Raw genomic sequence first — 14467 nt, forward strand, 5'->3', positions numbered from 1 at the left:
ATTTTTATTTCTTCTGTTCTACGTTAATGTTACATAAAATGTTACGTTCGTTTTGAAAAGGCGATCAAAAATAGAGCTCAACAAGTGTAACGCTTGTATGATAAACGCAGTTGGGCTAGATGCGAATAATTTATTGAAACAAGTTGCACTTATCGTGGGCTATAAACATTCATGCGCGCATCGCGTTTGACCACGCGCATCCTTTCCTCTTCCTAAGTGAAACTACTCTGTCGGACACACGATTTACCTTCCAGTATGACCGGGTGCCGTTTTCCTCACAATTTAATCGTGCCCCATCGCGTTCACGGCACGTGTCTAATTGCGGCGCACCTGTCTCGCTGGATGCTTTCTTTCTTTACCGATCAAAAATCGACAGGATAGTCGAGATCGTGAATAATTTAAAGAATAAATTAGAGCGGCTGGCCAATAACATCCAAGCGTACGCTAGGGTGTTCCGCTTTTGCGGTTGCATACTTGTCACGCGATTTCGGTGCGGTATTGATAATGATAATGAAGTTGCGTCCGTTCGTATTCGCTGCTCGAAATTAATGATATTACTCGAGGAACTTTGCGAGACGTAGACCAATAATTTCGAATCGCATGATGCATTTCAATTGGCAGTCCGCGCCTGTTTCTGCCGGTGCTCGCTTTCCCATCCTGCGATCTACTTCTGTTATTCATAGTTGTTACAGCGAACTATAGACCGGTAATCGTATAGTTGCTTTTGCAGAACCATGAAAAAGGGAGGGAAAAAGATGGTCCCTTTGTAAAATTCCCGTGCACTGGATAGTAAAGTGCCACTTATCGATGCATCTAGATTCGACAACGAATTGCTCTTTGTTCGAAGCGCTCGGTAGCGAAGGAGATTCCGGTGCAAATTAGTACGGTGAAAATTAGCCGGCGGATATGTTTCTCGAGCATGCGTGCGATTCTACATACTCTTTGGTCTGATTCTCTTTCACGTCCTTTTTCTCGTTCCTCCCTCTTGAATAATCGAATCATCGGTGAAAAAAGAAGCGGCAAAAAAAGAAACGAGTAGTCGTGTCACAGGACACGCGCCACATGGATGGCCGCAGATCCGACGATTCAATAATGGTCGCTTTTTTTCTTAAAAGTATCGCGTGGATATAGCTTACTACACAGGGTGATAGTAAAAAAAAATTAGAATGTATATATGTAAAAATTCAGTCCGCCATGTATTTCTATACTTGTTAGTAACATACGTATTGTCTATAATAAACGATAATATCGGATTGCAATTAATTGTTTCATATTTCGTACATTAATTGTGTTTATTTGTAACTTAAATCTCGCGTTTCACTGCATTCATAATTATCTCAATATAATGCAAACGATACATGTTATGGAATATCGTAAGAGATAATGCAATTTGCTCGATGATCGGCAGATAAATATTTATTGTAGCTGATACGAGTGCGTAGATTTCGCGTTAAATAATTTATTTTTTTTTTTAATAGTATCGTAATATAGCCATATCCTGTTTTACGTTTTTCTTCGTTTTTTATACACTGGTACGATTTGAAACGCAGATGCCTGAAAAACGCAAAGCCGCAAACAGCCGAACAGAGAAAAACTGTGATAAAAAATTTGCTTTTCTTAGTAAGGTTCTAATAAAAGGCAAACGTTCGGCATCGTGAAATATAATCACTGAAAAGCGTCCTGGATCAATCCGGCATTATTAGCTCGAGCCAAAAGAGGGTCGTCCATTACTGGACAGCTGGACAATAGTATCCCGTACTCGATTTTTTTGTTTTCTATCCCTGGACAGCGAAGATACGTTATGCAGCCAATTTTGTGTACTCGATATGTATCTTGTATGTATACGTATATACTGTACGGGTATATATAGCAATTGATATCAAATAATTGAAGGAATATTTACTGCAACGAAAACAATATTCTTTCAGCTGCAAAATACTTTTTTTATTGCATTCTTTTTCTTGCAACTACTATTTCATTAAAACAGAAATTCACTTGAAATTTCCAGCGTGCTAACTTTCTATCGTCCTATTATTTGTTGAGAGAAGTTAAATAGAAATTAAATTGGTATAAGAATTTTTTATAGCTTACTTTAAATTTTGTAACAAAGAACTGTAAAATTCTAAACTAATAATTGTACATTTTTTAGAAATTGATGAAACTATACTGACCAACTTCTACTCTTAAATTTGCAAACATTTGAATCGATTTGAAAATTGAACAGAAGTAAAATTCCATTTGAAAAAATGTATAGAGTAATAATTTAATTGTTACATCGATAATCAGTGTGTATTAGAAATTATAATATAAAAATGAATCATTGAAATTTATTTTATTATTGGAAAAATTGTTAATATTTACAAATATTATAGAAATAGTAGAAAGTGAGCATGATACATATATCAAATATAAAATTCCATTTCTTCTGTCTACAATATCAACTTGCAAGTTTATAGTCATATTCACCTTTAATTTCAATAATTACTAATTATAAAATAGACGAAGTACATATTTGTGAAATAGACAGCATCATCACTTTGTACCGGCGTGATATGAGATTTCGTGTCTGAAATCCCAATTCTGTACTGAAATCAACATGTACTGAAATACCGATCGTTCCAAAAATTGTAAAATTTTGTTATATTGTATCAACTTCAGAGCTTTAGAGTGGCGATTATAGAAATTATATATATATTGCAATCTCATTTGTCCTTCCGGAGCTTTAGGGGCTTTGGTTTTTACATCTTACATCTGCTTTTCTTTACTTGATAGTATAAATTGAAATTATGTATATTTAATCAGAAATATCCAATGCATTTTTGTGTGATATATCTCGGAGGTTTTACAACCATCTTATCATTTTATTATCGTTCCCAACGTTACCGATCCAGCACAGAATGAGGTTACGACACTTATAGTCATTGAAATATATAAAAATGAAATTTTAATATGAAATTACGTATTTAAGTATGGTATAAAATATCTTACAAGCGTAATCGAGATATAGAATTTTATATTTCTACGATATTTATACACTGTCATTATGAAATTTAATGAAACTGTGATTTTCGTGTACCATACGAGTGGAAGTATCATTTGAAATACTTCGAACATTTAGTTAGTGTTAGATAAAGTGAAATAAACCATTAATTCAATTATTACGAATTAATGGTACAACTGCTTTAAATTAACAGTATAATTGTTAAAAATTGAGAGCAATTTTGATGATCCAGCATGATATTTTATAACAATTTACCAACTTTCTTAACTTAATTCTAGGCATATACAATTGTTCAACAATTCGTTTTACTTCCTGATACAAGATTATGTTAAAGTAATGGAAATTTTAGAATTTATACATTAATCAATGGCAAAGTAAAAAAGTGATAGTAAATTATTTCCAATTAAAAAAATTTCTCTTTGCATAATAGTTTTGCTACCACTTCTCAAAGACTATTCCAAATTGTTAATATTAATAATTTCTAAAAATGACATTTGTTTTTAATAGAGATATCCATAAAATAGCACAGAAAATCTTTTTTATGTTCTTTCATCTATTAAAATGTTTGAATTATTTCAATATATTTTTTAATAATGAAATGAATAATTAATTAATATATTATAATCATATTTTTTACTAATACCTTATTTTAGTTAATAATATCAGCTACACTTGTGTAATATAAAAGCATTCATTATGAACATAACTTTTTTCTCTATGAACATTGTCTTAAACATACCTTCTATTCTTCAATTTCATCAGTTTGACTATTTGAATACACTAAATTTGCGCGCTTCGTACGTACGAAAATCGGACGCTCTTATTGGCGCAGTGTGTTGCGAAGTCAAATCGAGCGTTTTTATTGGTGCAGAATATTGTCAAATGAAATTGAGCGTTCCTATTGGTGCAATATATCGTCGAAATAAAGCGTGGGTTCTTATTGGTGCGAAGAATTGTAAAGTTGTAGTTTGGTGGTGAAACGTGACGTGGGGTGACACTCTACTGTTGAAAGTTACGGGGGGAAAATTCGTCGCGCTGCCTTGTCATTATTAGCACTTTCATTTCAACTTTATCAACATTTCTACACTTCTATCTGCTTCATTTAAACAGCACGTTTTTATTTAATCGTTTATAGATTATCATTTTAATAAAATTGAGTAGTTTTTCGAAATTTTCTTTTTGACTATCATCGTTGACCGAATATTTGACCGGTTTCGTCATCGGTAGCTCGTATCACCGGCCTTTGAAGCAAAATTTGGATTCTATTTTTGCTTTATTGCACTATAATTTGTTTTATTATTACAATATCATTGCTTTTGTCATGTATTTATTTGATATTGTTGTTTTTCTTTTGTACAGATTATTGGCTGGTCACGTGATTGAAAGAATAGGGGTTCACGTCAGAGACGCCACAGACGATTAATAATCGATAATTCGAAGAGATACGAAATGGATGCCATATATGTTTATTAATAAATCGGGTCGTTGATTTCTCATGCAGATTTGGTAATGATTGAGATATTATAACAAAGAAGATGTATGTACACGATTATTTTCTTTTTTTATTGGTTCAGTGGTAATCAGTATTTGGACGCAGTGATGCTTTAAAACTAAGCATGTAAGAATCTTTATATATCGTGTTCCAATTAATTTAATTCTTTGTCTTTTGTTTTAATTATTATTAATTAAAGAATAAGGTCTGATCTTAAACTTTAATATCAGAATTTCAATTGTTATGGTAATTAGAGTTTACCACCAATTTAACCTTTCCATTATTATTAAAGTTCAAAGATTTCATAGAACGTTTCATATTTCTTTATCTCAAATTTTTTGGCTAATCTTCACTTTATTTTCAAAATAAATTATTCATATAAAAATATTATTCGCACATATATATCGTTTATATATAATAGTTCATATTTTGTTAAAGGTTTATCAGTTCTTCCTCTTCCTCCTGTTTCCTGAAAAGGAGCTAGCGGGGCTTCAAAAGCCAAGAATGTAAGTAATATTATAATCCGTATCTCATTTAATTCTATTCCTTGTATTTAAATTTGTCATTCTTGAATTGAATATTGTAATTATAATTTTAATAGAGATTAATCTTCTACTAATTTCAATTTTTCAAATAATTAACATTATCTTTAAGAATAAATTGTAATATCCATGTTTTATAGTTTTTTTCTATGGGATTATATGGTTCCTCCTTGACGATGGCCTTCACGACGACTTTGAGCAGCATCCATGACTACGTTCCTCGCATCGTATCGTAAGTCGCACGATAGTGCTTATTCCATTCGCTATAAATTTAAACAATAAAAAGTAAATTCATACAAATATCATTTCAATCACAATCCGTAATAACAAAGATTCGTTATTAAATACAGCGAATCACAGATATTAATGTTATTAATTTTGTTGTTAAATTAAGATAAATGGTACCAAATTTAGTACCACCTATAATTTCTTTGAAAAATAGACACGGTCTTTGAATATTTTTGATTAAAATTAAGATTTACTTTTATTGTGTTATACGCAATGATCGCTAGCCTTCGTCAGTCGATTTCAGGAAAATCGCGGTGACGTCACGGGACGTTCTCTCTAGTATATGTCTTTGCGCCCGAGTGTTATGTGTGAGAATCGTAAAATGAATGTGTCGGTGTGCCTGTTTTGCCATTTTTAAATATAGGGTTAGATAGGATAGATAGTATACTTTTTGATGTGCCTGTTTATTTATTATGCGTAGGTAGGGCCGGGCTGATGGCACAGTCTCTGGTCGGGTAGGCGCGTTTTCGCGTGTCCAACCTGTTCCAGGAAATTTCATTGGAAAACTCGACAGCGAAGCTGTCACGAATGGAACATGCCATCGTCTTTGGCTTTGATCATCGATTTTTTGAATTCCGCGGTCGTAATCGCGAGTAGATCTCGACACGAAGGTTTATTTATTGCTCGAGCATGTACATGCGGATAGCGATCGCTATCATCGTTGTTCATCCATCTGCGCTTGGTTCAGATTCTGCGATTTACATTTTTATTTCACCTTTGTAAGTTATTTTATAGTTTGCGACTTAGAAAGTCTCGAGCCTACATATAAGTTACAGCGGGCAAAATAAGAGGCTACGAGCCGAAAAGGCCCGGAAAACTATCATTCAAGAGGGCAACTACTAATGACTCCCCATCTTCTGGGTCATCCAGAGCATTTTTGTTTTGGTAGCCGACGTACATGTCGGCCCATTGTCATCTTGGGCTGATCGCGTTCTTTAAATTGGCGTTGCGAGTAACTAATTCGGGTTTGAAATAGAGTTGCGAAAGTAAATTTCGCGTTATCAATTAAAGTTGCGAAAAAATGCTAACTTCGGTTTGGATTAGTGTTGCGATGAAAATACCACCGCGTTTGCTTTAGTGTTGCGAATTATAAGATGTCGCGATTGTACTCGGTATGTTCTATTGTGAACATTAGAGTTATAATTTTCTTATATTTTTTGAGTAATTTTATTTCTGTAGTATTTTTGATTAATTTTATAAATGTTTCAATTTTATAAATCAAAATTCATTTGCGATTATCGTTTATTTCCAAGAATCTTGCATAGAAAATATCGTGTGAGCGTAATTCGATGTGAATTCGATTCGTCGCGTTGACAAAAGAAATGATCATTTTGCCTTTCTAAAAACAAGTTAAATAGTTTGAATGCCAACCAATCTTCACATACTGCTGTGCTAAATTGTATCGATAATATCGCATGTGACAAGAAAACGGTAAAGCAGTCACGTAACTCCCAAAATCGTGTAACAATGAAAAGATTTGTGCGTTAGACGTATTCTCTATTTTATTATACAGTACGATTTTATATCTGGTTCGTGGTCTCTTTTATTATGTTAGATTTATCTTGTGTCTTATCTATGCTGATAGGTATATTCTGCCCTTCGCGTCTGTGGTCTTTGCTTTTTCCGATACTGTGCAAATATAACGTGTATCGATATAGCAGAGATCTTTTGTAGGTAACAGGTGCGACCATAACTTCGGCCGATAAAATTTCCGCACCTCTTATTACCATTATTTATTCAAAGAGTAAAATACTGAAAGAAAAGGTTGTTAAAAGAAAAATTCGATTAATACTGAATATAAGAAGATCTTTAAGCTGTTTTAAATGTAATAAATAGTTAAAATATCTTTCTTCGTACCTTATCTATTATTCTTTCTTAAGATTAAAAATACCTACGTGATAATTTACCTTCTTACACGTAAATTCCTCTCGTAATATCGTCTAACTTAATACGAATTTTGATTAAAATCTTAACAAATCAAAATCCAACCGCCTATACATTTCCGGAACATAATGTTTACAGTAGTTCAATGAAATCGTAATGAAACCGCTTCCGGGCAAAGTAAGCGCAATCTCGACGTTTGTTCTCGTCGCGGGTAAAACCATAAATCAGTCAAAATGCACGATATCGCTGAATCTGTTGCGTGAAAGGGTCGAAAACAATGAACCTTCCTAGGACAAGAGAGTACCGTTACTTGATCCAGTTACTGACGGCGTTCCTTGAATGATCAAGGGGTTAGGATCGTCACGTACACGATGCAGCGATGATGCCTTTTTTCTGACAAGGGCGACAAGGACAAAAAAAAAAGGGGTTCGAGCGTGCTTTCATGGGCACACTAAAATATTCATTGTCTGAAAATGGGCGTTTGTTAGAGTGTGTATAGTCGGGCTGTGCCTCAAGTGGCGAGAGGTCTGAAATACAGCACGGCCGAGTAGGTGTGGAGGCGTTCCTATTATATCTCAAGGCACGAATCCGCTCGAGACTGGGGTTCACAACCCTACAGAAATTCAATATCTTGTTACGTGGACGCGTAATGGGTGTTCTTTCGATCGGTCGATGATGCCCACGACGACGAGTTCAAAGTCGAGTACGATTGAGCTTCGTGATTGGGGAAATCCATTCTGGATAAATTTTTTTCGAGCTCGCTACCACTTACATTTGCGATGGACAATTTTTTTAATGATAATGTCGCTCGATAGTCCGCTCGTGGTAATTTATACGTTATTAGAAAGGACTTGATAAAATTGGTCGTTCACACGGGATGATAATTAGAATCGTTGGGAATTCTTTTAATTATGTTCACTGAGAGATATAATAGATACCAAACGCAATCGGAATTGTACATAACGTTCATTGGCACGCGAACTATCGATGCACAGCAATATTATCAGCGCAATCGAATTAAGCTGCCTTTATTATCTTTCATCTGGGAATTGATCTCTCGGTTCGTTCCATATTTCGATGGAATTTTTCCGAGACGTACGAATTACCAGTGGACTGACGAATTTGCGATTTATTTTCTCGAATATTTAACGTTCTGCATATAGAATGTTATTAAACGAAGCGGATATGAATCGCCGTGACATTTTAAATCGCACGATATGTTCGTTTTATTTGCGACCGTGTCCTCGCGTGAAAAGTTTTAAAATCTTGAAACAAGCAAATGAAGTCAGGTCAGGAAGTAGAACACGGTTTATAAAGCAAATAAGTCCCGGCGGAGGTAGTTGAAAATTTTCAAACAGCCGAGTTAAAAATTCCAAGTTTTCATGGTAGCCGAATATCTGGTGACATGGCACGCTTGAATATAATCTCGGCTCTAGCACGACAGAGCTTACAAACGCCAGAGGGTGGTGTAAAACTAAGGTTGACTAGGACTAAAAAGGGTTACCTCTGATACGACGTGGCGACCAAGCTTCCTCGCGATGAAGCACGCTGTTTCCTCCGAAGAATATGGATTTTATGCATGAATAAAGAGACGAGGAGTCGATGCACCCTTCGCTTCAACAATTTCCCTTACCCGTATGTCTTCGGACGACTAATTCGGCTACATTGCGCCGCTGTCACCACTACAGCTACACGCGGCCAACGATGACGTTGCAGCCGCACCTGCATCCGCGAATTTGCATGCATAAGCACGACAATCCGCGTGTTTGCTCGTGTCGCATATTCGATGTAGACCGTATCGTCGACGCCGCTATCGCAACATTTTTTATTCCGTTCCCGTGTACACATCTTTAAATATTTTTGGAATATTGCTTCAGGCTGCATAATTTCCCGTTTGCCTTTCGAGACTACCAGATTGCGATAGAATCACGTCTCTATGTAGAATAGACGTGGTTGAAACAAAATTTTTACATTCACTCGAATCCTTCTCTGTACGTAGGTGTACCTTTAGTTTCGTTTCTCGAAGATTAATACTAATATTTATATATGCGAATGCATGTACGGGAAACTAAACCGTTACGAAAAATATTTTCTCGATCACATAATGCCAGGGCAATAACGTGGTGAGACGCGAGTCGTATAATTGTAATCGATGACAGCGAGTGACCCGGCCCGGCAATTAAACCCGAAACGGCTACGAATTCTGACGGAGCGATGAGAATTTATTAAAGCAACGATAATTGCGTTCAGTCCGATGGCAAGCGCGCGCGATCCTTCTCAAATTGGAAATCCGCGCCCGGGGCGACGTCAGTGACGAGTCGCGTTTCGTAAAAAACGTTCGCTTTTAACGAGATTTTAACTCGAACGTCGAATCGTAAACGGTATCTAACCGTGTCACGTTTTCTTCGATCTATTTTTTTTTTTTCACAATCCCCTGTGAAATATAGGTCCATATAGAAGCAGAAGCGAGAGTCGATCCCAATAGATTCGTCGCATCTTGGAGGATTTTTTTGGCCGCGAATACCGTCGACGACAGCAGCTAGATCAAACCGGCGTTCGCCTAGCGTGCCGATTCGATTGATTTCCGATTCAGACGAGACTCCTTTTCTACCTATGGATAAACTATGGATACCCGGTGCAGGCGAAACGACGTACAGGGCTAGGTGAGAGACACGCGCAAGCTAAGAGCCGGGGTGAGTTAGATAGATGAACAGAGAGACATAGACAGGAAGCGAGAGGGAAACAGAGGGCGGGAAAGGGATTCGAGGTGAATCTACTCGGCGCAGTGTGTACCTCCTATTCAGAATCATGCGGCATGGCTCGTAAATGGAATAATCAGTGACACGAGGGAACATGGAATACGCTGTTGTCCCGGTTCTACCCCTCCGCTCCGGTTTCCCTAACCTCCTGCTTTCCTCTTTGCTTCTTCCTCTTTCCACCGATGTCGTTGTGTCAGCTATCACCCCCCTCCCACTATGGAAACCATCCCCCTTGGTAGTTGCGGTGATGAATAATCCTCAGATCCACGGCGAGACGGCGAGTTGCCGAGGTTAACAAGTGAAAACGTCAACGACGGATACGACGCGAACGAAGGCAGGCAGAGACGCCGCATGGCGTGCTGTTTTCCTCGTTTTATCATGGCTGAACGGTGACGAAATTCAATTCTCGTCGTGTGGCTGGCCCATTCGTGGCTTATTCTTCGCAGCAACGAAAGGCCGAAATGAATGACTCTCTGGGTCGAGATTATCCGGGACGTTGAGTCGCGAAGCAGCGAACCCGGCCGGCTCGCTTGAATTCCATTGTGATTCGGTTCGAGGATCTCGATATTGTTTCGCGGTCGGTTTCGTTTCCCTCTATTTCTACGCGACGGGAAATTGTCGTGAAACGTTGCCTTGAAGAATTTTTTCTGACTGCTCGTTTGTCGTCGTATTATTTGCCGGTAGAAATCTAAAAATGTCTAGCTTCTTCCGGGAAAGTTTAGATTTTTCTACGAGTATTGAAACGTATAGCGGACGAGCTCGTTTCGATGTATCGTTAATGGTTTGCAATTTGAAGAATTATTCGTCGCTTGTAATTTGAACGTTCGTCTAGGTGTCGCCTGTAATCACAAAATTCGAGTCGACGTTGCCTGTAATCTGCAGATTCGCTCTTATCGAGCATCGTCATAATTTCTAAATATACGGTTCCTCGGGTAATCGCATTTGATCAAATTTGTCAGCGGAACTTGGCTCGCCGGTTTCTATTGCGCGTTGCGAAAACAATTTTTCTTCGTAATCTGCTTTCGGCGCGTGTCAAGACGACGATGATCTATGAGAAAGAGATATTTATCGCGGATTCGTGCCCTCATCAAGTGGGTGACGGCAATTTCTGGAAAATGAAACGCAAAATCTCTCGCGACTTATCGGTAGATGATATTGCCGCGTTAGTGGAATGGAACAGGGATGGAAGAAAAACGACCAAAAGGAAAAATGGAGGACGAAAAAGGTTGAAAGCGGGAGAAATAGGGAGGAAGATGGAAAGGGATGGAGATAAAACGGTAACGAAGATAGCGGGAGAAGAAGGAACGACCCCAAAGGAGAGGTTGAACCGATGGTACTTCCAGACGTAAATTGCAAATGTTCCGGGGAACCGAATAATCGGATAATCAGCCAGACTGTTCTGTCTCCGTTTGCAATTTCCAATATCTGGCTTCCTCGAGACATCGACCTATAGATCAACGATAACTTATTGTTGGAATAAAAAATACTCGCTCTGCTACGCATGCATTTAAAACTCTTTATTGTCTGGATAGAAAAGGATTTTTCTTTTGTTGACGGTCGTTGTATTTTCTTCTCATGTTTCCTTTTATTTCGCAAGGCATTATTGTTCCGCGTCTAGACGCACGATAACTTTTGTGAATCCGATGCGATCGTTTTAAACGGCTGCGAAAATATTTTTGTTTCTCATTAATAATACCGTTCTCCGAGCGATCTATCTGGGGATTCGATGCTGCGTGTTTGAAAAATGCGTACCGCTTATAATCGAGAATGGAAACGATTAATCGATCTCTTTTCTTCTCTAAAAAATAGTACCGTTATTGAATGGATGTGTCACCATAGTTCGCTTCGTTCAATATCGTAAGCCACAGACCGCACACCACTGACCGAGTACCAGAAGTCTATACTAACTTTGCTCGTAACAAGACGGTTGATTGGTTGCTTGTATCTGTACTTAAATTCAATTTCCCCACCTTCTTCGTAGTTACTATTTCTGTAGAATACAGAATATTCCTCCGATCGATTCGTTCAACTTTCTTACAAAATAATTTAATAACTAATCGATCACAAACACAGAACCGTTTGTCCGTCGATTTCTCTTCAAGTTTTCGTCTGAAAAAGTTTGAATAAACCGCTACGAAGGATAATCGTGAAAAGACATAAACTCTTCCGTATGTTGTTCTTGTTAAAGTTCATCAAAATCGATACGTGTACGTAGTTGGTAGCGTGTGTGTATTACAGGCCGCGTTAGACGCGAACGTGACGTGAGGACAGCCCGAGAAATCGAACAGAGCGCTGATAACTGGTAGCTATTAGCGATAACAACTTCTGACCGGAAGAATCGTTTTGCATAGTAAGGCTACCCCATCGTACAGTTTCAGGTAAACTTCTCTCGTCCGTCTGTCTCTCCGTTTCGCCCAACTTCTCGGCATAAGCAGTTCCTCGTGATTGTCTGTCCACACTTTCTTTGTCTACTTTTTATCAAACTAGCAAGCAAGTGAGAAGAAATGACAGTACCAAGAAACCATACATTGTACCGCGGTGATGTTACGTTGGACGATCTGTTTCACGAAAGTTTCTTTCCCATTCCAACAAGAAAGGTGATTCAGCGTCGCTTAAAGGCATTTTGGAAGATTTCAGCGGTTTCTCCCGAACGCCGATCGATTCTATCCGGAGAAATTTAAAACAATATTTCCTCAGGCAGCACGAACGAAAAGGAAACGCGGTAAGTTCCATTCTTCGTGTCCGTGAACGTGTATCTATCGTCTTAGAGATATTTCAAAATTCTTACAAGGCGAGAAAAGGATGAAAAGACGCGTGATTCGGTTTAACCTTGTGTTTCAAAGACTTTTATAGGATGAAGGAAACTAGGACGTCGGTATTTCAGAAGTCGTAGAAAATTGATGTTGAAGTGCCCGCAAACTGGTTATAGATATTATATTTGAATCGAGAAATAGGTTGGATATTTGTGATCACATAGGAATATTGACAACGTGTTGACAGCAAACGTCGGACAGAAATACAGTGTTTGTAATTGATAAAACGCGTCGATGGTACTTTCGACAGTTATAAAATTCAGAATCCGATTTGTTTATCTGTTGTCAGAGTTAGTATGCAAATAATTACAGGTAATAAATTTGTTATGACTGTTATAAATTTAACCGCAGAATTGCTGCCTTTGGAATATGGCAAGGGCTTGACTACGTAGATCTCAAAGGATGGGGCTGTAACATTGCACAGCCGGAAGTGCTCTCGAGGTCCCTTACAACCGGGAACTGCGGTCACGGTAAACGGTACGATGTTATCAAGGGCCAAACATAATCGATAATCGAAGTAGCCTTTTCGATGGTTCCTATGTACGCGGAGAGTCCTGTAAATCTTCCTTTTTCTTTGTCGTGGGTAAAAGAAGCTAGAGCAGAACGGATTGTCAAACGGAAGTGAAAGGTAACCGATGAGCCTTTAAAAGGTTTTAAGAGAGAAGATTCGTCTTGGAGACCCTCTACTTTGAACAAGTGTAACCCGTTATGAATATTTAACGTGATCACTCTGAAGACAAGTGGCAGATAGGAATAATCAGTTCCGGACTCGATTGCATTGTTAGTCGATTTTAATAAGCTGCATTACGGCTTTATCCATTTAAATCAGAAGCAAAGGAGTAACCGGTCTGTTTTCTTATATTCATGCAAGCCCGGTAGTCGGGCGGAAATTCCCATGCGGTACGTAAGCTATCATGATCTCAAGTTTCTAATTACCAGATGCTATCCCGTGCTACCGGAACAACTTGCGATTATGCCATCGCAATAATCGTTTAAAAGTTGTATAGGATACGCTTAAAACTATCCACGTTAATGAAATTGCCTACAGCTAAGGACTTGTGTATATTGACTTTAAAATGCTGGAAAATCGCACACGTAGGTATAAAAGTTGTACGCGAACAAAATGATATCGAGTTTGAATCATAATCCAACGACAAACAGTATCGTCGGTGGATTCAATTCGAAGATACTTTTTTCCGTTAATGACGGATTCGCGTGAGCTTCGCCCCGGTACATTCGTCAGATTTAACTTTAAACACGTTCGATCGAGCGAGGCTGACCGACCGACTTTCGATAATTTCATGAAACAACGCCTCTCGGATGCTGAAGCACCATAGCTGCAGCCCGATAATTAATTGCCATTCCAGCGATCGCATTTGCGTCACTACTTACCTGAAAGCGTCATTAGCCTGAAAATTCCTGTTTATCAACTAGATGTTTCGATACCACACGGTATAGCGTTTCATTATTATCGTGAAATGGAAACCCGAGGCCCTTCTCGTCAACCGGTGAAAGGACATTCTTCGCGGTTCGCGTTTTTACCTGTCTTCCGTTACTCTTTTTGATACCTTTGTCCCTCTTTCTTCATCCTCGTCTTTCTTTGTCCCCACGACTCCGCATCCTCGTTCACAAGCCTTCCTTTCGTCGTCTCTTTCGGTTACGGACGACCAACTCTACTATTCTTTCGC

The 14467-nt window shown here is 38.1% G+C and overlaps 1 protein-coding gene across 10 annotated transcripts in view; it reads left to right on the forward strand.

The window, feature by feature from the left end:
- Nucleotides 1-14467, forward strand: part of LOC126918939 (cell adhesion molecule Dscam2-like) — a 173332-nt gene that overhangs the window by 33563 nt on the left and 125302 nt on the right. For 7 of the 10 annotated variants that reach the window (XM_050727514.1, XM_050727521.1, XM_050727512.1 and 4 more), the window contains exons 2-4: nt 4361-4619; nt 4941-4999; nt 5176-5267. The gene's annotated coding sequence lies outside the window, so the exon portion shown is untranslated. Of the gene's footprint in view, nt 1-4360; nt 4620-4931; nt 5000-5175; nt 5268-14467 lie in introns of all 10 variants that reach the window. The other 3 variants (XM_050727515.1, XM_050727516.1, XM_050727517.1) reach the window with 3 other exon arrangements.

The sequence above is a fragment of the Bombus affinis genome, chromosome 7 (assembly GCF_024516045.1).
Source record: "Bombus affinis isolate iyBomAffi1 chromosome 7, iyBomAffi1.2, whole genome shotgun sequence".
NCBI lineage: Eukaryota > Metazoa > Arthropoda > Insecta > Hymenoptera > Apidae > Bombus > Bombus affinis.